The 23,246-nt window shown below is 36.7% G+C and overlaps 4 non-coding genes across 4 annotated transcripts; 3 read left to right on the top strand and 1 right to left on the bottom strand.

Annotated features, from left to right (window-relative positions):
- Positions 1 to 7,517: 7,517 nt before the first annotated feature.
- On the bottom strand, positions 7,518 to 7,590 carry Trnav-aac. Its single transcript has one exon. It is a non-coding gene; the product is annotated as a tRNA-Val (tRNA).
- Positions 7,591 to 7,871: 281 nt separating this feature from the next.
- Positions 7,872 to 7,944, top strand: Trnav-uac. The gene has a single exon. It is a non-coding gene; the product is annotated as a tRNA-Val (tRNA).
- Positions 7,945 to 10,959: 3,015 nt separating this feature from the next.
- Positions 10,960 to 11,032, top strand: Trnav-cac. Its single transcript has one exon. It is a non-coding gene; the product is annotated as a tRNA-Val (tRNA).
- Positions 11,033 to 13,849: 2,817 nt separating this feature from the next.
- Positions 13,850 to 13,922, top strand: Trnav-uac. The gene has a single exon. It is a non-coding gene; the product is annotated as a tRNA-Val (tRNA).
- The last annotated feature ends 9,324 nt before the right edge of the window (positions 13,923 to 23,246 follow it).

Genomic DNA, 23,246 nt, shown 5'->3' with positions numbered 1-23,246 from the left:
TCAAGAAGTCCATATTCATTTCCAGTCGTTCTTGTGCGAAAGCCTGACAAGACACTAAGAATTTGTATCAATTACAAGAAGCTAAATGACATTACAGTATTTGACAGTTACCCCATGCCAAGGATTGATGAAACAATCGAAGCTGTGGGGAGATCCAACTTCATCAGCCGACTTGATCTGACCAAGGGGTACTATCAAATACCTCTCTCCAAATCAGCACGGGAGAAGAGTGCATTTACTACACCATTTGGGCTCTACGAGTTTACTGTTATGCCTTTTGGAATGAAAACAGCACCAGCATGTTTTGCTCGATTGATGAAATTGGCATTGGGATCGGTGAGAGATGCAGAAACGTATTTCGATGATGTCATAATCCACAGTATGGAGTGGAATGACCATGTGGAAAGCCTTCGGGAGGTTTTCCATAACCTTCGGAAAGCTAAGCTGACAGTTAGACCATCAAAATGTGAGCTGGGAGCATCCGAAACTAAGGTACTTGGACATATTGTTGGACAAGGTCAGGTAAAGCCAAATCCTGACAAGGTTAGTGTCATGAAAGAATATCCACTGCCCATCACAAAGAAAGATATCAGAAGGTTTTTGGGAATGACATCCTACTACCGGAAATTCATCAAAAACTTCGCCGAAATTTCCGCTAGTTTGACTGATTTGTTGAGAAAGAATTGCCCAAACAAAGTTCATTGGACTGATAAAAGTGTACAAGATTTCAGAGCACCGAAAGACGCATTGACCAATGCACCTGTGTTGATCAATCCAGACTTCAGTAAGAAATTTGTGTTGCAGACTGATGCAAGTGATCATGCTCTTGGAGTTGTATTGTGTCAAATCCAAGCAGGTGACGAACACCCAGTGGCATTTATGTCCAGGAAGTTATTGCCACGAGAGCGAAACTACGCCACAATTGAGAAGGAGTGTTTGGCAATTGTATGGGGAGTAGAATCCCTATCATACTACTTGGCGGGAACACCATTTACCATCCAAACTGACCACAATCCGCTTGTGTGGTTAAACAACTTGAAGGCGAAGAATCAGCGCTTGTTAAGATGGTCACTGATCCTGCAAGCATACGAGTTCATCATAGAATACAAGATAGGAACTGATAATGGAAATGCAGACAGTCTGTCAAGAATCTACTAGTTGTGAAAAGTGTTGACTATCCCGCATGTGAAAAGTGTTAACTATCCAGCATGTGAAATGTTTGACAGTCTAGCATGTGAAAAGGAAAATAATGAACAGTGATAAACAATATTTTCAATTGGATAAGTATTAGACAATGGATAAGTAAGTGTAATTCTATAAAATGATTATAGGGTGAGTACCAATTTACTTAAAAATAAAGGTACATTTTATTGGCGTTAACTTCTGAAGAGAAGTTTACGTTTTATTGGTGGAGGTGTTAGGATATATGGGGTTAATCATTGTTAGAATATATGGAGTTAACTTTAAATTCGTAGTTCAAGTTCAAGGGGGTAAATTAAGCCATATAAAATAGTTTCTACTTGGGAGGGGAGATACTGGTCCGGATGTGTGTAATTAGCAAACCCGTGTCTCGCTCAGTGCTGAGATAAGAGCGTTTATGTTTAATTGTTGGCACCAGGGAGGAAGGGCTAACCTTGTCAGCACACATTAATTTGCATACTGTTTTTCTTTGCTTGTTTTATATATTGCTGTAGTTAGAAATAAAATCAGTTTTCACTTGGTCTCTTTGGTTGTCTGATGGTGTCAGATGGGTAGTGATCTTAGAACTTAACAACTGGGGGCTCGTCCGGGATTGTATAGTGAAAACTCACCCGTTCAATTCTAAGAACTACGTTGTGCAAGATGTCAGATGTTGGTGCTGAAGAAATGCAGCCTGATCAAGAATTGGTTGAACTTTTGGAAATGGACAAACAAAAACTAACAAAGAAACAATTACAGAAAGTACATGACAAAGAAGTAGAAATGGCTCGAATGAAATTTCAATTGGAAATGGAGAAGTTAAGAATGGAAAGAGAAAGAGAGAAGGAAGAAATGAATTTTAGGATAAAAGAACTTGAATTAGACAATGCTAAACAAATTAAAACTTTGGAAGTGGAATTACAGAAATCAAAAGATACACAGGAGTTAAAATGTTCGAGTTTGTCCATGAAAGTGAAAATGCAACCGTTTGATGTTAAAAAGGAAGATATTTTAACATATCTATCCGAGTTTGAGGCTGTGGCCCAACAAGCCGGGTGGGATGATAAGGTTAAAGTGCTGCAGCTAAGAACCTTATTACTCGGTGTTGCACGAGAAGTAGCACGCGAATCAAGCCAGGACTTTAAGGGTCTGAAGAGGGCGTTGGTTACCAGGTTTGGACGGCGACCGGCGGACTACTTTGTTTTGCTTGATCAAATCAAGCGGAAGGGGAAAGAGACATACAGGGGATTGAACTCTCGTATACGGATGTACGTGGAGAGGTTTCTCGATGATAAAGATCCAACTGACCAGCTGTGTGAAGCTTTCTTTCTAAAAGCATTACCTCCAGCACAAGCACAGTGGACTGTGAGAAACAAAGGTTCAGGCAGTGTAGTGGAAGCGGCGGAAGATTACGTAGAATCAGACACTACAATCAGAGAAAACCGAGATCAGCATGATGGAAGGAATCATTCAAGACAAATAAAACCAGATATCAAGTGTTTTATATGTCACAAACAGGGTCATCTGGCACGCCACTGTAGAAAACGATACGGTGACAGCCGAAATCAAGCGACTTTCTTTATCCAAAATCACCAGACAAATAAGCTAATCTACCTACCTGGAAAGGTGAATGGAAAAAACATTTCATTTGTTAAGGACACAGGATGTGAACTAACTTTAATAAAGGCAAAGTTTGTTCCCCCAATCTGCATTCTAGAGGGACAGAGCACAGTGCTGTATACAGCAGTAGGGCAACCATTCAATGCCAAACTTGCTGTTGTGGAGATAGACACTCCATTTTACTCTGGACATGTACAGGTTGGTGGTGTGCCGGGTTTGGTTGAAGATGCTTTACTTGGAATCGATATCATTGACAGAAAAGCCAAAGTTAATGCAGTGACAAGAGCCCAAGCTCAAGCAGAAGAAATACTTGAATTCCCTCAGGTACAAAAACAAATGGCTGAAACATCAGAAATAAATGAGAATATCCTGCCAAATGCTGAGACATTAGCGACCCAACAACGGGAAGATGAAACACTGAACAAGATTCGAGAAACTGCTCTGAAGACAGAAGAAGAAGCAAGATCTGAATCCAGTGCTTTCTTCTGGAAGACTCAATTCTTTATCGTCACTGGAGAACCAAAGATAATTCCAAAGAAGGAAAGCAATTAGTTGTTCCACAGTCTATGAGAAAGAAGATATTAGAACTGGCTCATGACAGACCACTAGCTGGACATCTTAGTGTTGAAAAAACCAAACAGAGAATCATGGCAAGGTTCTATTGGCCTGGAGTACTCAAAGAGGTTGCTGGACACTGTAAAACGTGCGACGTCTGCCAGAAGTTTGCCAAAAAGAAACCAGGCGAAATCGCACCAATGCAGACAGTACCAAAAGTCACTGAACCTTTCAGAAAAATATCCATAGATATTGTCGGTCCACTGGCCAGAACAAAGAAAGGTAACAAGTTTATTTTAACCATTGTAGATGAAGCCACACGTTATCCAGAGGCCTTTGCTCTGAAGTCAATTGAAGCAGAGGTGATTGCTGATAAACTGATTGAAATGTTTAGCAGGACAGGTGTACCTGAGGTAATCTTGACGGACCAAGGCTCGAACTTCACAAGTACATTGATGAAGCAGTTATATGACATTCTTGGAGTCAAGGGTGTGACAACATCGCCGTATAATCCCAAGGCGAATGGTGTTGTTGAACGTTTTAATGGAACTTTAAAAGCAATGCTGAAAAAGTTATCCATGAGTGGTAGTGATGACTGGGATGTTCTGTTGCCATATACATTATTTGCGTACAGAGAGGTACCACATCAGGAGACCGGGTTTGCACCATTTGAGCTTTTGTATGGATGGCCTGTTCATGGACCTCTGGATCTTGTATATGAAGCCATGACGGGACAGTCTGAAAATGGTCAGACATTGTTGGATCACACTACTAAGGTCAGGGAACGCCTGGCACTAGTTACCAGTGTGGTTGAGAAAAACTTGACAAGACGACATGAGTATACCAAGGCATGGTATGACAGAAAAAAACAGGCCAAGGAACGGAAGTTTTGGCCTGGTGACCAGGTACTGGTTTTGTTGCCGTCCAGTTCAAAGAAGATGCTTGCACAATGGCAGGGTCCGTTCAGAGTGGTAAAGCAAGTGTCTGATGTCAATTATTCAGTTCAAGTTGGCGGTCGTCGAGTATGTGTTGTATATCACATCAATTTGTTGAGAAAATATCATCCCAGAACTATCATGTATGTTGGTGCACATAATGATACTGAAGAAGAGGAATCGAGTGGATTTATCTTTCCTGATGACACCGAGTCTTACCGAGATGTCAGAATCAATCCGGTGCTGTCACAAGAACAAAAAGAACAACTGCGAGCAATCTGTGGAGAATTCTCAGATGTACTGACTTCAAAGCCTGGCTGTACAGACTTGATAGAAAGAACATGATATCAAGTTAACATCTGATACCACTATCTGTCAAGCGCCTTACAGAATTCCCCATTCTAAGTTGGGTGAAGTCAAGAATGCCATTGACGATCTACTAAAGCAAGGGCTGATCAAAGTGTCAAGAAGTCCATATTCATTTCCAGTCGTTCTTGTGCGAAAGCCTGACAAGACACTAAGAATTTGTATCAATTACAAGAAGCTAAATGACATTACAGTATTTGACAGTTACCCCATGCCAAGGATTGATGAAACAATCGAAGCTGTGGGGAGATCCAACTTCATCAGCCGACTTGATCTGACCAAGGGGTACTATCAAATACCTCTCTCCAAATCAGCACGGGAGAAGAGTGCATTTACTACACCATTTGGGCTCTACGAGTTTACTGTTATGCCTTTTGGAATGAAAACAGCACCAGCATGTTTTGCTCGATTGATGAAATTGGCATTGGGATCGGTGAGAGATGTAGAAAAGTATTTCGATGATGTCATAATCCACAGTATGGAGTGGAATGACCATGTGGAAAGCCTTCGGGAGGTTTTCCATAACCTTCGGAAAGCTAAGCTGACAGTTAGACCATCAAAATGTGAGCTGGGAGCATCCGAAACTAAGGTACTTGGACATATTGTTGGACAAGGTCAGGTAAAGCCAAATCCTGACAAGGTTAGTGTCATGAAAGAATATCCACTGCCCATCACAAAGAAAGATATCAGAAGGTTTTTGGGAATGACATCCTACTACCGGAAATTCATCAAAAACTTCGCCGAAATTTCCGCTAGTTTGACTGATTTGTTGAGAAAGAATTGCCCAAACAAAGTTCATTGGACTGATAAAAGTGTACAAGATTTCAGAGCACTGAAAGACGCATTGACCAATGCACCTGTGTTGATCAATCCAGACTTCAGTAAGAAATTTGTGTTGCAGACTGATGCAAGTGATCATGCTCTTGGAGTTGTATTGTGTCAAATCCAAGCAGGTGACGAACACCCAGTGGCATTTATGTCCAGGAAGTTATTGCCACGAGAGCGAAACTACGCCACAATTGAGAAGGAGTGTTTGGCAATTGTATGGGGAGTAGAATCCCTATCATACTACTTGGCGGGAACACCATTTACCATCCAAACTGACCACAATCCGCTTGTGTGGTTAAACAACTTGAAGGCGAAGAATCAGCGCTTGTTAAGATGGTCACTGATCCTGCAAGCATACGAGTTCATCATAGAATACAAGAAAGGAACTGATAATGGAAATGCAGACAGTCTGTCAAGAATCTACTAGTTGTGAAAAGTGTTGACTATCCCGCATGTGAAAAGTGTTAACTATCCAGCATGTGAAATGTTTGACAGTCTAGCATGTGAAAAGGAAAATAATGAACAGTGATAAACAATATTTTCAATTGGATAAGTATTAGACAATGGATAAGTAAGTGTAATTCTATAAAATGATTATAGGGTGAGTACCAATTTACTTAAAAATAAAGGTACATTTTATTGGCGTTAACTTCTGAAGAGAAGTTTACGTTTTATTGGTGGAGGTGTTAGGATATATGGGGTTAATCATTGTTAGAATATATGGGGTTAACTTTAAATTCGTAGTTCAAGTTCAAGGGGGTAAATTAAGCCATATAAAATAGTTTCTACTTGGGAGGGGAGATACTGGTCCGGATGTGTGTAATTAGCAAACCCGTGTCTCTCTCAGTGCTGAGATAAGAGCGTTTATGTTTAATTGTTGGCACCAGGGAGGAAGGGCTAACCTTGTCAGCACACATTAATTTGCATACTGTTTTTCTTTGCTTGTTTTATATATTGCTGTAGTTAGAAATAAAATCAGTTTTCACTTGGTCTCTTTGGTTGTCTGATGGTGTCAGATGGGTAGTGATCTTAGAACTTAACGAGAAAACCTGCTGTCGCCACTTCATGAGCTACTCTTTTGATTAGCAGTAAGGGATCTTTTATATGTACCATCCCACAGACAGGATAGTACATACGTACATACACCAGTTGTGGACCATTGGCTGGAACGAGAAATAGCCCAATGGGGATTCATAGGGATGTTAGGGTTTCATATTATGGTCCGGGAATTAAGAAATAGAAGGTAGAGACACGACAAGACAAGACAAGACAAGACAACACCAGACCAGACCAGACCAGACAAGACCAGACCAGACCAGACAACGCCAGACCAGACCAGACCAGACAACGCCAGACCAGACCAGACCAGACTTTTAATGTACGCTTTTAGGTGTAGGGATTGCTACCCCCTCCAAAAAAAAAAAAAAAAAAAAAAAAAAAAAAAAAAAAAAAAAAAAATAATAATAATAATAATAATAATAATAATAATAGAAATCGAAATCGAAATCAAAACAAAGAAAGAAAGAAAACAAAGTACACAGGCTGATTTTTGCTCGAATTCAACGAAAACATACACAAATACACACACACACACACACACACACACACAGAGAAAGAGAGAGAGAGAGAGAGAGAGAGAGAGAGAGAGAGAGAGAGAGACACACACACACACACACACACACACACACACACACACACACACACACACACACACACACACACACACACACACACACACACACACGGTCCCCTTGTGAAAGCACAAATTAAACATTTTTATTTCATAAGGAATATATATACATGTATATATTTTTTCTCCATCATAGTGTACGCTTTGTAAATATTCATGTGTAGATATATGATAATGATATCTCCTATCTGCACTGTCCCTTTGATTTAATTTCAGTCTTTCTTTCTTTAACTTTGTTTGGTTTGTTGTTCTTTCTTTTTTTCAAACAATGCACATTATTGGTCACAGACAATATATTATTAATTATAAGTATATTAAAAATTGAATGTTGAACATTTAAAATGAGGTTTCGGCGAGGCTCGAACTCGCGACCTTCTGCGTGTTAAGCAGACGTGATAACCACTACACCACGGAACCAATAGCAATTGACGTGTATTATCTAGCTTTTAATGTATTGGGAAAATACTATTTTTACTCTTTTTTTTAAATTTAGTATTAATAATTTTTTTTTTTTTTTTTACTTAGACTACTTTGTATTTAACTAGTACACATTTAGTTAATACACATCGAATCTACGACCTTGTTATATCACGTATAACACAATGTACACCGTAATTTGTAACAATGTGAACATCTGTTTCCACGTTTCGGTGCATATATCATTTATGAGCAACATAAATCAGAAATTGAAAATAACTGGTTTCGTGGTGTAGTGGTTATCACGTCTGCTTTACACGCAGAAGGTCGCGAGTTCGAGCCTCGCCGGAACCTTTGTTATATATTTTTTGCGTTTGTTCTTGATTTTGACATTGCTGCAGGGTTACTGCATTAATTACCATTTACATCCCCACATTATTAAATCGTCAAATGTTTTTCGATTTTATGTTACAACAGCAGACGTAGTCATTTTTCTGTTTATTACTTCTTCTCCTTTTTTTTTACATAATTTGTGTTTTAATATTTTTGCTAACAGAGGTGCTAACATGTATTAAAGTCTCAACAAATGGGACGGGGTACGGGCGCAGGACTTAGGAAGGTTGGGAGAATAAGTGTATTTTACGGCGATTAACACAATATGACACATTTCGGGAGAATGACTCCTTAGTTTCAAGTCTGTCTTAATTCATTATATTATTAAATTAAACACACATTTTATTTTTGACAAAAAATATACATTTTGTAGGCATACATACATATTTATATATAAAATAATATAATGTGCACACTGCAGGGAATGGTATGTAGCATCGGGTTACAATCGATAAAATTCTATAGTAAATGGGTAATCCATGCATAGCAATAATATACAATAATAACATATGTCATGTATCAATGTTGTCTGTTCTATGCGTGGTAGCAGTTTTCAAATACTTACACAATTTAATTAGCTGTTTTGAATTGTTGCTGGACAGTAGTTGCGTTAATTTAAATGTTGATGGTTTATTGTAATAAAAAGGTTTAATATATGTATCTCTTATGTTACTGAAGAAAGGACACACTAGAACAAAGTGATATTCGTCTTCTACTACATTCATATTGCACAGACGACAAATTCTATTATTCCTGTTAATATTGTAGTATCTGCCCGTTTCTATAAAGAGATTATGGGAAGATAATCTATATTTACTCAAAATATGTTTGTATTTCAAGGCAATAGGTTTCTGAAGATAAGGTTGTAAGCAATAATTATTAACAACGAATTTGTATAACAGACATTTTGGAGAATTGTTGAATACAGCATACATAGATTGGATAAATTAATCAGTCATTCTCTGTTTGAATAGTGATATAAATGTATTGCGATTTTCTACATTTTGATTATACCATATGTGACCAAAACCATTAATGAGAAGCAGGTCTCTTATTTGACTAACCCAGTTAACAGAACGTGGTTTTCTTATGCACTCGTCATATAGGATGTTATAACACTCTTTCAAAATACAGTTATCTGTATTCAACATATTTATCCAATATTTAACCATACGGATGTTCTTACTTATGTACAAAGGTGATCTACCTAATTCAAAATAGACCATCATATTAGTAGTGCTCCTTTTCACGCCTAAAATACGTTTACAGAATTGTAAATGTAGGATCTCGTGAATATTTGCTTTGTTAAAACCCCAAACTTCACAGCCATAATTTAAAATACTACTAACATATGTATCAAACAGTGATAGTAATGTTTCTGCATTTAAGAAATAGTTACTAGTTTTACCAAATAGAGCAGCCATAGCTTTTCTACCTTGGTTGCATATTACCTTCTGAGCGGTATTAAATTTTCCATTATAATGAAGACAGACCCCAAGATAGTTAAAACTGTCAACAATTTCTAAATCGGTTTCGTGGTATGTCCACCTTTCTTTAGGTTTCACATTTCCACCTTTTCTGAATACTACAATTTTACTTTTATTAATATTTACTTTTAAATTCCATTTGTTTGAGTATATATACAAAGTGTCTAACATACTCTGCAATTCAGGCGCACTTTCGGAAAACAATACTGTATCATCGGCATACATCAGTAGACAGAGATGAAGCATATTTAACTGGTATAGTCGGTCGGTGGAATTTAACAGTTCCATTTCTAGATCGTTAACAAATAAAGAAAACAAGAATGGCGAAAGAGCTTCTCCTTGAATTAGACCGGATTTGTACCAGAAGGATTCAAATATATTTCCCTGATATTTCACATGATTTTATCTGACCATACATTGATTTTACAACATTTACAAGCTTACTATTTAATCCTAATTTATAAATTTTTAGCCACAATGCCTTATGCTCAACTGTATCAAATGCTTTACTAAAAAGTCAATGAAAGCACAATAGAGTCTTTTCTTACTGCCAAGCGTAATAGTTATAAGACTCTGCAGAGCACAAATAGCGTCAACTGTGCTAAAACCGGGCTTAAACCAAAACTGTGCATCAGTTATAATATTGTAGGTTGAACTCACATTCAATAATCTGTTATTTAAAATTGTTGTGAACAATTTTGATAAGTGGTTCATGAGCGTGATACCTCTATAATTATTTACATCGTTTTTATCACCCATTTTAAACACAGGAATAATTGTGCCATTGCACCAATTTTCTGGAAAGATGCCAGAGTCTAAAATAACATTAAAAAGTTTACATAGTATAGGCAGCATTATATCTTTACATTCAGCGAAAAACTCATATAATAGGCCATCAATGCCGGGGCTTTTGTTACGCTTAGCTTTGCTTAACACATGTTCGGTAATACGCTTATCTAATTCTTCGTATAAGGTTTAGTTATCTTGATTAGTGCAATCGTTAGTCCCTTGTGTATCATCGTCTTACCCCCCCCCCCCCCCCCCCCCCCCCCCGGAATCGACAACTGGCGATGTCAGAGGCTGAGTCCGGGGTGGGCGTGCCTGAACCCTTGTGGATAGGGGCACGTGAATATAGTTGCCCATCGCCCCATCATCGTCTTGTATAGAACAAGCGAGGTTTTTAAAGTGATTCATAAATGTGTCTATTGTTATATCACAGTTATGGTATTTTTTTTATTTACTAAAAAAATTTTATAAAATGCTTTAGGGTTATTTTTCCTAAGAGTACCAATCATAGTTCCTTCCTGCATTAGGTATGATGAACGCAGTTTCTTTTGTAACACTTTGTACTTATTTTGGTACTTATTAAGCAGTCTTATTGTGGGAAAGACCTGCATTTAAACTGATTTACACTTTTAAGTCTTCCAAATGTGTGTGTTGTTGTTTTAACTTAACTGTATTTACTAGTTTTATGTTTGTATTGCTAACTGGTTTCGTGGTGTAGTGGTTATCACGTCTGCTTCACACGCAGAAGGTCGCGAGTTCGAGCCTCGCCGAAACCTTTTTTATTCCTCCTGTAATAAAATGTTTTTAATCTAATAAAATAGTTTTTTTTGTCTGAGCAATAAAGACAGCTAAACTTAAATTTATTTATCAGGTTATATTTTTAGCATAATTTAAGTTCAAATCTTTTTAAAAACAAAATTTCATGTCTTTATTGTTGCATTTGTTTTGTGTTCAGTCTGTGGGTTTGTACATATAAAACATTCCTGACTGCTAATGGAAAAATAGGACAATATTATGTCAGAATTATTAATTGTTTGAGATTCATGCAACAGTCGATGATTAATAAATTAATATGCTCTAGTGGTTTCGTTAAATAAATTTTTAAAACTTTATTTTCGTTTTGGAGGTGGTTTTGTTAGATTTGACGGGATTGATAGGGGTGCTAGGGTTTTATCTTATGGTCCTGGAATTAACAAATAAAAAGTAAGGACGAGACGAGACGAGATGAGATGAGACAAGAAAAAACCCTTAAAATAAACTAAACTTTTAAAACAAAGACTGAAAACAAAGTACACAAAGTGTTCGCTTTGTATACTCATAATAATATACATGTGTATATTTTTTCTCCATCATAGTGTACGCTTTATAAATAATTATGTGTAGATATGTGAGAATGATATCTCCTATATGCACTGTCCCTTCTATCCTAGTTGACTACTATGTTTTAATTTCAGTCTTTCTTTCTTTACTTTGTTTGGTTTGTTGTTCTTTTTTCATCTTCTCCTTTTTTTCAAACAATGCAAATTATTGGTCACAGACAAAATATTATTAATTATAAGTATATTAAAATTGAATGTTAAAAATTTAAAATAAGGTTTCGGCGAGGCTCGAACTCGCGACCTTCTGCGTGTTAAGCAGACGTGATTTTTTTTTTTTTTTTTTTTTTTCTTTTTATTTACAAATTCAACAATTCACATTCAATAAATAAAATATATATTAAAGCAATAAACACGCACACACAAGAACCATTCACTGAACTACTCTGACCTCTCGCGCTCATTCATACTGATTTCATCCATTAATATATATATTATCATCATTTCTTATAAACATTCAAAAAAATAAATTAAAAAATAGTAATTTCATTCACTTCTCAAACGTCTGTTTTATAAACACCAGCAATTAAAGTTCTAAACAGGTTTTAATTTTTTTCCATTTGGATCAGTGTCAATTCCTTTTCTTTTTCTTTCCTCGGCTAACCTCCTGATAAACGCTTCATTAGGTCGATCGACCATTCTCCTCCTGTATTTTCTGTTTTGAGAGTCATGGTGTTCAGTGTTCTCCAATTGATCTATGTCCGTGCGTGGTAAGCGGTCACCCATTGTCTCGGTTCTTTCATTCCCAACATCTGAGCTTCTGTTTTTAACAGGTGAATCAGTCACTCGCTTCACACTAGTATTGTCCGATTTCTTTCCTTCTTCTGTCTTTGTTCCTCTAACATTGTCTTTAGCTGGCTTGGCATGCTTCACTGACGGGGCTCCTTTAGGGATCGAAATTACTTTTTCAATTACCTCATCGTCCATATTTTCTTCATCAGAACTGTGTTCCTCTCCATGACTTGTATATTCCACATCAGAATCACATTCCTCTCTACTTCTACCGTCCTTACAACTACACTGAGAATGTCTCTTGTTACATCCACCACACTTTAACTTTTCACAAAACTGTTTTATATGGCCAGTTTGTTTACAAAAATTGCACACAATATCTGGACAAAACTTCATGACATGTGAATCAGATAAACAGTTCCAGCATACTTTTGTTTGACCACTGTGTATTACCCGAAAAAACATGGGTCCTTCTGCAGTATCAAACTTCACAGAATATGGCATCGATTTGACGTTTTCCGGAAATTTCACCCTTACATAACGTGTTCCATCAAAAATGGGAAGTCCAGCATGTTTCCGCCTTTTAATGTCAGATATTACCGCAATCTTGTATTCATTTAGTTTCTTGACAATGTCATCATCAGTTACATATGATGGTAAATGCATAAAAGACACCACCACTGTGTCAGAAAACAACATGATACAGTTAAAATCATGTCCATTGAACGAAAAACCATCGACTACCAACCTCGCATTTTCTTCACAATCAAAAGTCACATCCAGAATGTTAGCATATTTGGGAACAATCGCCAAAACTGTATTCTCACCAGTAATATCTTCCAAAGCTTTGTAAATGTCATCAATCTTGTGTTTTAGATTATCCAAAACATCAATAGAAACTGTGCATTCCTTCCTGTACCTCGCACCCAAAATGGGCCTCTTCTCTCCACCGTTGACCGAAGTCGACATCACAAAAGTCAGATTTTTTTAAAAACTAAAAAAACCCTGACAATACACAACTTTCCTATCAAAAAAAGATCAAGTCTCTCGCATTTCAGTAAAAAACAAAACACACATCTCCAAACAATAAAAACCGAAAAATACCAAGAGCACTCTGAAACACGTCTTATCACAACAAATACACAACCGGAAGTCCTACCTTCTGCGTGTTAAGCAGACGTGATAACCACTACACCACGAAACCGATATCTATTGACGTGTATTATCTAGTTTTTTATGCATTGGGAAAATACTATTTTTACTCTTTTTTTTTAAATTTAGTATTAATAATATTTTTTTTACTTTTACTTAGACTACTTTATATTTAACTAGTACACATTTAGTTAATACACATCGAATCTACGACCTTGTTATATCACGTATAATACAATGTACACCGTAATTTGTAACAATGTCAACATTTGTTTCCACTTTTCGGTGCATATATCATTTATGAGCAACATAAATCAGAAATTGAAAATAACTGGTTTCGTGGTGTAGTGGTTATCACGTCTGCTTTACACGCAGAAGGTCGCGAGTTCGAGCCTCGCCGGAACCTTTGTTATATATTTGTTTGTGTTTGCTCCTGATTTTAACATTGCTGCAGGGCTACTGCATTAATTACCATTTACATCCCCACACCATTCAATCGTCAACTGTTTTTCGAGTTTATCGTAGACGTAGTCATTTTTCTGTTTATTACTTCTTCTTTTTTTTTTTACATAATTTGTGTTTTAATATTTTTGCTAACAGAGGTGCTGACACATATATTGATTTCTCAACAAACGGGGCGGGGTACGGGCGCAGGACTTAGGAAGGTTGGGGGAATAAGTGTATTTTACGGCGATTAACACAATATGACACATTTCGGGAGAATGACTCCTTAGTTTCAAGTCTGTCTTAATTCATTATATTAAGCAGTCTTACTGTGGGGAAAAACCCTTCTGCATTTAAAATGATTACAATTTTAAGTCTTCCGAATGTAACTCATAGGCAATTGCTTTGGCAAGTAAATTAATTGAATTAAATTTCCGAACAGCACTTAACATGTTACTTGATTTTTACTCTCTCTTAGCTCAAGGGCTTTCTATTAGATTGATCGTTCACCTCATTGTGGTTCATTACTTTATTCCATTCATTTACTGCAAGGCCTTTATGCACTAAGGATCGACTCTTAGTATTATTGTAAGCAATTTTAAATATTATTTTAAACGTATTCTTAGATTTAAGATTAGTTTGTTATAATAATGGTTTGTTATAATAAGTGGGTTTTTTAAGTAAGTTGTTATTATGTATACAGATTTGTTTTTGTTTGGGTTGTTTTTTGGGGGGTGGTTTTGGGTGGGAGGTGTTATTATTGTTTTAACTTAACTGTATTTACTAGTTTTATGTTTGTATTGCTAACTGGTTTCGTGGTGTAGTGGTTATCACGTCTGCTTCACACGATATTGCATATGAAGTTGTACTGGGATTTTTACCGGTATCAGCAATTGTCAAAATTATTAAAGAAAAACATCCTGATATGTCAGCAGCAGAGATTTATACTGCTTATAATGTAATTATGAACTCTCTTCCTGATGAATGGAAACAGTTGATTGTAAATAATATTAAAAGTTCATCACAAGTTAAAGATTTGTTTTTGATTAATAATAATGAAACTATAAATGTAAGTAAATTTACTGTTAAATTAATATATTCTATCTTAATTTCCCAACATTTTAATGCACCTTCTTGTTTAGAAAAATGGCATGACTCGGGTTTTGTCATAGACTGGAAGCCAGTTTGGAAAATTATACATCATTGTGATAAGACTTCTGAATTTGTTGACTTAGATTTTAAGATAGCACATAACATTATATTCATATATTCTAAATTATTTAAATACGGTAAAGTAGCTTCTAGCTGTATGTTCTCCTGTATGTTTTAAACAAGAAGAAGATATGTGTCATTTATTTTTGTATTGTGATGAACTTTATGATTTAATTTCTATTTTTCATGAAATATGTATTTATATGTTTAAAGATAATGGTTTTTCTTTAGAATTGTTAAAAAAAAATGTTGCTTTTTGGGTGTTATTTCAAAATAGAAAAATGCTCAAATAAATTCATCAATGCTTTGCTGTCAATATACAGAATATCAGTTTTCAAGAGACGTTTAATAGCGGAATCAAGACGGGTAAATATTAATATTGTTAAGTTTTTTCAGCATTATATGCGTCAGTACTTCCTAATACTTTTAAATCAATATCGCTTTAAAAATAGATTTTCTGTATTTATTAATAAATATATTAAAAATAATATTTTTCTTGATCTAAATAATGATGAATTAGTTTTTAAATACCCACTTGAAAACTGATATTTATATTTAGTATTTCTCTTTAAAATGTCACATTATAACATCAATATTCCTCAATTTTCTTTTAATGCATGCGTGTGTTTGTGTTTGTGTGCGTGTGCGTGTGCGTGTGCGTGTGTGTGTGTGTGTGTGTGTGTGTGTGTGGTGTGTGTTTGTGATAAATGTGTGAGTGGTTCTATGTGAGAGTAGTTCTATGTGAGAGTATATGTGTGAATCTTTTTATTATTTTTATTTTTAAATTTTATGTATATGTGCAATATTAGTAGAGGGAAAGTAGGATGTATCCGCACCGTCTACCGACGGTGCTGTGGGCGTGGCCTATGATTGACAGTTTCTAATTAAGCAATTAATGACGCGACACGGCCTATTATTGACAGGTTCTACGCGGCACGGTGATAATTAAGCAATTAAGCATGAATCGGAATAAGAGTAGTTCGGTCGATCGTAAACGAGAAGTACCAATCATCGTTACGAGACGCGAGGAGGGTCGGGCCATGGTAGCCGCGTATTACGAAAGGTAAAACTGCTTCTTTTAAGCGGAAGTAATTTCTTGCATACGAGTAAGCGGCTAGACAACTATTGGTATAATGACGTGATGGATGGAAAAAAAAATAAATGACAGCAATTTCTCTCCACGATGCAGCGTTTGGTTATTGGTGATTACAGTAGCAGAAGTGAACATCGTCGAATGACCAACAACTGGGAGGGAGGGGAGGAGTAGGCAAATCGGCGCGTGTGAGCGGACTGATCGTTGGGTTTGAACAAATAATAACCGGCTCGGACACTGTGTAATATATATTTAATTTTGTATTGTTGTTTTACGTGGAAGTAATACTGCAGAATATCACGTCGAAAGCAATTTTCTGTATTACGAACATAGCGTCGACTTGTTCGCGTTTAATTAGAAACAGTGAAGCTATTTACATAAATTAACGTTGCAGAGAGGATACCGGCTTCTCGTTTTAAGCAGATGGATAGCTAAGAATCGTGCAGTTATTGAGGAGTCGCAGAGGTCGCACAGTTGAGCAACGTGGAGACGTTTTTTTCTGGATGTTCTTTTGGATATCAGGTAAGAAGGTTTTAGTAATAGTGAATTAAATAATAATGGGTTTTTTCAGAAAAATAAAATATTGTTTTGCTTTTAGAAATAATTTTTCTTGAATCGTTTTATATATAGACTAAGATTAATCAAATTGATTTCTAACCCTTCAATTTAAGTTTTTTTTCAAAAGCAATTTGTTTTCAACAAACTGTCGTATGTTGAAAAGTCGGTGAACTTATGCTGGCCGGAACCTCAATGAATGGGTTAAAAATAAAATAAATCTGTTTTAGTTTTGATTGAATTTCTAAAGTATGACACACATAAAGCGTACTCTATCCCTAACAATAGAAGCGGGGGGGTCAAAACGTAGCCAGGTAAATATTGAGAATACAATAGACCACGAGTGTTAATTGTAAGAGATGCCCGGAGCCTGGGTAGTGGTGAATATTTGTATTGTGACATCTGTTGAAAGTCGGTTTACGTTTCTATATTTGAAACCAGTTGTACGGCTTGATGTGGACTTGGTAGATCTTACGGTATTTCCATTTAAAATAGGAATGAACAAAGATATACGTGTTAGACTCGTCCGTTCACACCCCTCGTTTGAATATATCACAGACTCGTCTGGTTAAGGCTGAATTTAACTTGGCTTGTATTGGATTCACCGTCTTACTTTTTACCAATCGGATGTATCTCGTAAATACACATACAGGTTTTTTGCATTTAATAGCGTGGGAGAAGAAAAATTCGCGCAGTTTTCATTCAGTTTTCAGAGGGTTAACACCGACGTCTGTGTTGTGCTTTTCTTTTTCAAATTATTGTTCCAGTGCAGCAACACAGAGACATTTTGTTCGATTAATTCTGGATTTTGGTGAATATTCCTTTGAATATCAGATAAGAATGTTTTAGTAATAACAATTAAAATTAATAATTATAACTTTAAAAAATAAATTGCGAAAAAAAAAAATGTTTGTGAAAGATGCTATTTTGTTTTCACAAGAAATATTGTTTGCTTGGAAGTATATGTTTAATAAAATTGATTTTGTTTGTTAGTACTTCAGAAATGTTTGGATTAAATAGTTACTCTTTAATGTTATTTACCCTGCATGTTAGCATTATATGTCAACATATATTCACAAGACTTGTTGTTCTTTTTCAGCATTACCATCTTCCTGTTTGTTATCGCACAGAGCGTTTTTTTAAATTTACATTTCTTTTTAAAAATCATGTCTCAAAATTCTTTCACCACCCCTGTGTACATCTGTGAGTTTTGTCGCAAAACATATGGTTCAAAGCGATCATTAATAAGACACCAAGCTAATTGTGGACCTGTAGAACAGTGTTTTTCGTGTGATCAATGTCTGAAAACTTTTAAACGTCAGGATTATTTAAAGTTACACAAGAAAACTTATCATTTAAACGATAGAGATAGTTTGACGTGTCAGACCTGTAGTCTGGTCCTACCATCCTTTGACCGCTACAGAAAACACATTTCTACCTGCCAAGCCTCTAATATTCAAGCTTCCACCTCTTCCAATCTATCTTTTACATGTCGTGCATGTGAAAAACAGTTTCCCTCTATCAAAGCACTCACGACACACACAAAACATAAGCATCTGAAACGCCCCAATTCAGCAAGAAGGTGGTGGTAGGGGAGAACCAAAACCTAAGAGGTCCAACAGACAATCAAACGGGTGCTCTCGTCAAGCCATTAACGGGCAGGTGCGGGAGTTTGATTTTGTTCCTCGTGGTCAAGAGGGAGCCGATCCCATGTTTTACTTAATGAAAATTCAGTTTGAGATCATTCGATTATTGGAAAATGAAATAGAATCAAAACATTCTATCAAGTGGGGCATATGTACACAATTCAAATTTAGTAAAATAGGACCTGATGGCCAAAAAACATTCACCGAACCTTATTTTAGAACTAAAATGACCCCGGCTACTGTAGCTGACGACTTGGAGTTGGCTTACGCGCAGGCTGTACACAAAATAATGATTGACATGGACAATTTTGAGGGGGACTCGTCGAATTTAGACTTTGAAGAAGTCTTGACCGTTAAATTGACTGTAACTATGTTTCAGCCTTTTCGCGGAAGTTCTTACCTACCTCTACCTTCCGAATTACGGAAGAAAAAAAGCCTTCTTAACATTAGGAATTTAGATGATGACAAATGTTTCATCTATGCCATTTTGGCTCATTTGCACCCCTCATCTACGTCTCATAAGGATCTCCCAGATAATTACATTCAACACATATCCGAACTGCACTTAGAAGGATTTAAATTCCCCATGGCTTTAAAAGATGTATGTAAATTCGAAAAAGCGAATGATCTCAGTATTAACGTGTATGGCTACAGTCAAAAAGAAAAAAAAGACGACGAAGAAAATTGAAAATTTCCACTAAAAATCAGTGACAGTGTGTCACACGTTGACCCAAAGCGTCACATCGACCTTTTATTTATAAATACAGAAGATACGTCTCATTACGTCTTGATCACCTCATTGGCTGCATTGGTGAGACAATCCAATAACCACAACAATAAATACATCTGTCGCAAATGTCTGTGGACATTCAGTTCGGAAGATTGCCTTTCGAATCACAAATCATATTGCCATCACAAAGCACAAAAAAACTAAAATGCCCGTTTTCGACCTTCCACAACACGTCTTGATCTTTCTTGACTCTCTGCAGTTCACTTGTATAGAAACTACCTTCAATCAATTCGTCGTGAAAGTCTTTCACTCGATAAATAGGTATGCCCTGTCGGCGTATGCGCGAGACTATTTTAAACAATTCCTCAGTCCATCGAAGATCTAGTTCTTTAGTGAACGGTTTCCTGAGATATGATATTCTAACCAGATCGTCCACGTTAAATACAAACTTTTGTAATGGTTTGTTTGCCTTCACTCGTGCTATCATAGGTTCTAAGTACAGATGTTTCCATACCTTCAACTCGTTGCCATTGTAAACGTCTGCCGGAGCCCATTTACCCAAAGACGAATGTATCGTGTGATTGTAGTTATACATCAGGTCTTGCAACACATCGAGATAGCGTTTCGTGTTATTGTGTGTCATGAACCTTGTCAAAAGTGATTTGATTGTCCTGTTGAATCTTTCGACGTAATTGCTTTTAATGTTTTCGTTTTGAGTGACAATTAATTTAATGTTTTTCTTTTCAACATAGGTTTTGAAAGCACCCTTGAATTCGCTACCTTTATCTACCCGTACCTTTTTGGGAACACGTCCTTCTTCCAATATAGATTTAAAACCTTCTAGAACGGTCTCTGGTTTTTTATTCATTAAAGGAATGACCCATGCATACCTGGACAAAATATCGAGAGCCACGAGTAAATAACGTATACCATCGTTCCACTTACTGTAACGTGACAGGTCGGCTAAATGGAGGTCAAACATTTCATTTAATGAATTCACCCTCACTCTGAGACGGCGGAATCTGTGTCTCACGGGTTTGTGAAGACTGTATGCATCTTGGTCACTTAAAAAGAGTTTCACTTTGTTGAGGTTAAAGTTGGTCAAACCATCCCTCTTCAACGACTTTTGAAATTTAAGAGGACGATAAAATGCCCCCGGTGTTCGTGGGTTAAAATAATATTGTTCTAACATTTTCTTATCGTCTGTATTCACTGACCGTTCCTCGTTGGTAGCCATAATACTAAATGACATGAAACAAAAACAGTTTGCAAATAAATACAAAAATAACAGAATATCATATATCCATTATTTATTCGATTTGTATTAATAAAGACGTATACAATTCTTAAAAACAATATATGTTAATGTTCAGTTACATGCGTTCTAGCTGTACATATTTTAAAACTTGCAATTTCAAATCGTCGATCCACTTAGCCGTCTTAAAGTGGGTATTTAAATAGTCTTGACACTGGTATAAAAACAGAACATCACTACGTACACTATGCCGCGTGTAGGTGTCGTCACGTAAAACCTTGATCCATTTGTGAATCACACCGAGTTCGTCTAAATCGGCCCAAGCCATTGTATAGTACTGTTCTAGTTTTTCTGTGTCGGTTTTCTCGCGACAGGTGTGAACGGCTTCCTCGTCGAACATACACCCGAAACAAAGCTCGGTAGACAACCCCTTGATAATTTTGGCTAGTTCCACGCTGTAACACAAGGTTAGGAGGGATTCGATGTACTGTTTCATACTGGCAGAGTCCACCTCGTCTACGCCGTAATTGGGTAACATTTTTTTCACTATCACACGTTTTGTCCGTTTCAAATCGTCTTGGAAACTGCTCTTGGCATCCAGCACGCATTGGCGTCTGTCTTGAAACCACAAACGCGATTGTCTTACAGTATGCTCTGTTAGATAGTCTGGTGACAGTTGCACATATTTCCACATATAGAAACACGTCTTCTCCATAATGAACTCGACTAGCGACAAGTGAATTTGTATTATACGTCGTACTTATATTTATAACAATACCGATTGGATAAACTAGCTGAACAACATTCAAAATATGTAAAGCAACATAAAACTAATACATACAGAGTTTGATTTTTAAATTATACAAATCTTTAACACTATACTGTCCACGATGATATCAGTCATTGATTTGGATGGCAATTTAAACAGCTGCTTGCAGACTCTTGATTTGCATGGTCATCTGTCATAGAGCACGGAACTGTCCACTTCACTTCGGGGACGTACATCTCCATCGAAGTAAACAACGTTATCAGTTTGTACCATTCTGATCCTTTTAAAACTATTCCTTTCCTGGTAGGTTTCAATGATTTCTCTACACCCTTGGGGATCCACCACTTTCTGATGTCTACAGTGGGGTATGGGCTGTTCACGTGGATATACAGGTTACTACCCAGGTGTAAAGACAGCTTCACTTCTTCTCCCGCTTGTACATCACTAATCGCTGTGTTGACTTCTTGTGTGGAAGATGTTAGTTCCACCCACTGTAGTAGGGAGAGAACTACACCCTTCTTGGTTGGAAACAAACTGCCAGACAAACTCCATTCGTACTGTCGTACATGAATTTTCATTTTACCTTTCCATATTTTTGCGGTCAAATAACGTGTATTTTCTATATGGATACAACATTTATCCTCTTCCTGTTTCAACTCTGTATCCGATATAGCGGTCTCACGTTGTAAGGTCGTCTGACGTTCACAGTTCTCGTTCATTTTTAGCTAGTGAATTAATGCTTGTAAAACTCTAGGAATATATACACACGATCTCGCCAATAATTACTTATCCAGCTGTTTAAATCGACCCTCTGTAATGTTAATGTCTGTAATTATCTTAATTGGTGTATGACCGAACAAAAACGAATCTACGTTATACCAGAATTCTTCTTGTTAAAAATCAATTTATTTCCTTCCCACACCCACCCATGAAAATCTTATTTTCATATTAAATAATGAAAAACAATGTCTTTTCATCCAAATTCACCCCCCCCCCCCCCCCCCCCCCCCCCCCACCCCCCAACGCTTTGAAAATGTCATTTTAAGGTGACATTATTTATACTTGAACCGATTTGGATTTTATCTTTGGGTTAGGAAGCAAATAACCAAGAGAACTACTAAGCAGAGCGGTCCACAAGTTAGAATTACCACGGTTCAGTGATAAATTGATGATGCATGTTACAATCACAATGTATAGGATGACTATCTGTGAGAAAAACACTGTCTCCGTTTTAGCAACCCTCCGCCCAAACAGTCTCCAACTTTCAGATTTAGAAACACTTCGAGAAAGGTCTTGTGCCCGTTCGTTGTCTTCCATTGTAATGAACTCCGCTGTACTAATTTCTTTCGTATTTATATGTTTTTTGCGTTAAAAATAATAACTATTTAATGAGGGCGATAGGTACAGTAACCGTTCATGACGATTCATTCTGTTTAACCCTCTACATTTATATTTAACTAAACTAACTGTGCGTTTTTTTACTTTATGTAAGAAATATATAAACAGTTTAACAACGTCAAATTGCATCAGTTTCAGTCTCGATATTTCTATTTCCACTGCTGTCGCACATGTCTTGCCGTGTACCAGTTAGCACAGACTTTGCACACTACGTCATTGTTCCACGAAGCTTTATTACATACACTGCATTCTCCATCTATGTGTACGCACTCCATATCTCTCATCGTCTTGACAATGACCTTCTCAATGGCATCTGCATATGCATCTCGATAATTGATTGATTCGATATAAGGTGCTGGAAGTTGCATGTCACTCACATTTTCAGAAAATGGCATTGGAAGCTCAGGTTTGTATTTGTCATCCAAAGCAATCATAATACATTCGCAACACAATCTATTGTCGTCCATCAATTCCACGTGGCAGATTAAACAGTCGTTAACAACGGAACTCATGTTGTACAGAGTAAACAGCGGTGTTTTGAAAAACAGTTGATTAAAATCGTGATACATATTGCGAGACGTTGCCTTTATTTATAGCAATTTGAATAATTTTTGAAGGCTAGTTGTCC

The sequence above is a fragment of the Gigantopelta aegis genome, chromosome 3, assembly GCF_016097555.1.
Source record: "Gigantopelta aegis isolate Gae_Host chromosome 3, Gae_host_genome, whole genome shotgun sequence".
Classification (NCBI taxonomy): domain Eukaryota; kingdom Metazoa; phylum Mollusca; class Gastropoda; order Neomphalida; family Peltospiridae; genus Gigantopelta; species Gigantopelta aegis.
Note: the sequence above shows the minus strand (reverse complement) of the source record. Positions and strands in the feature narration are given on the sequence as shown.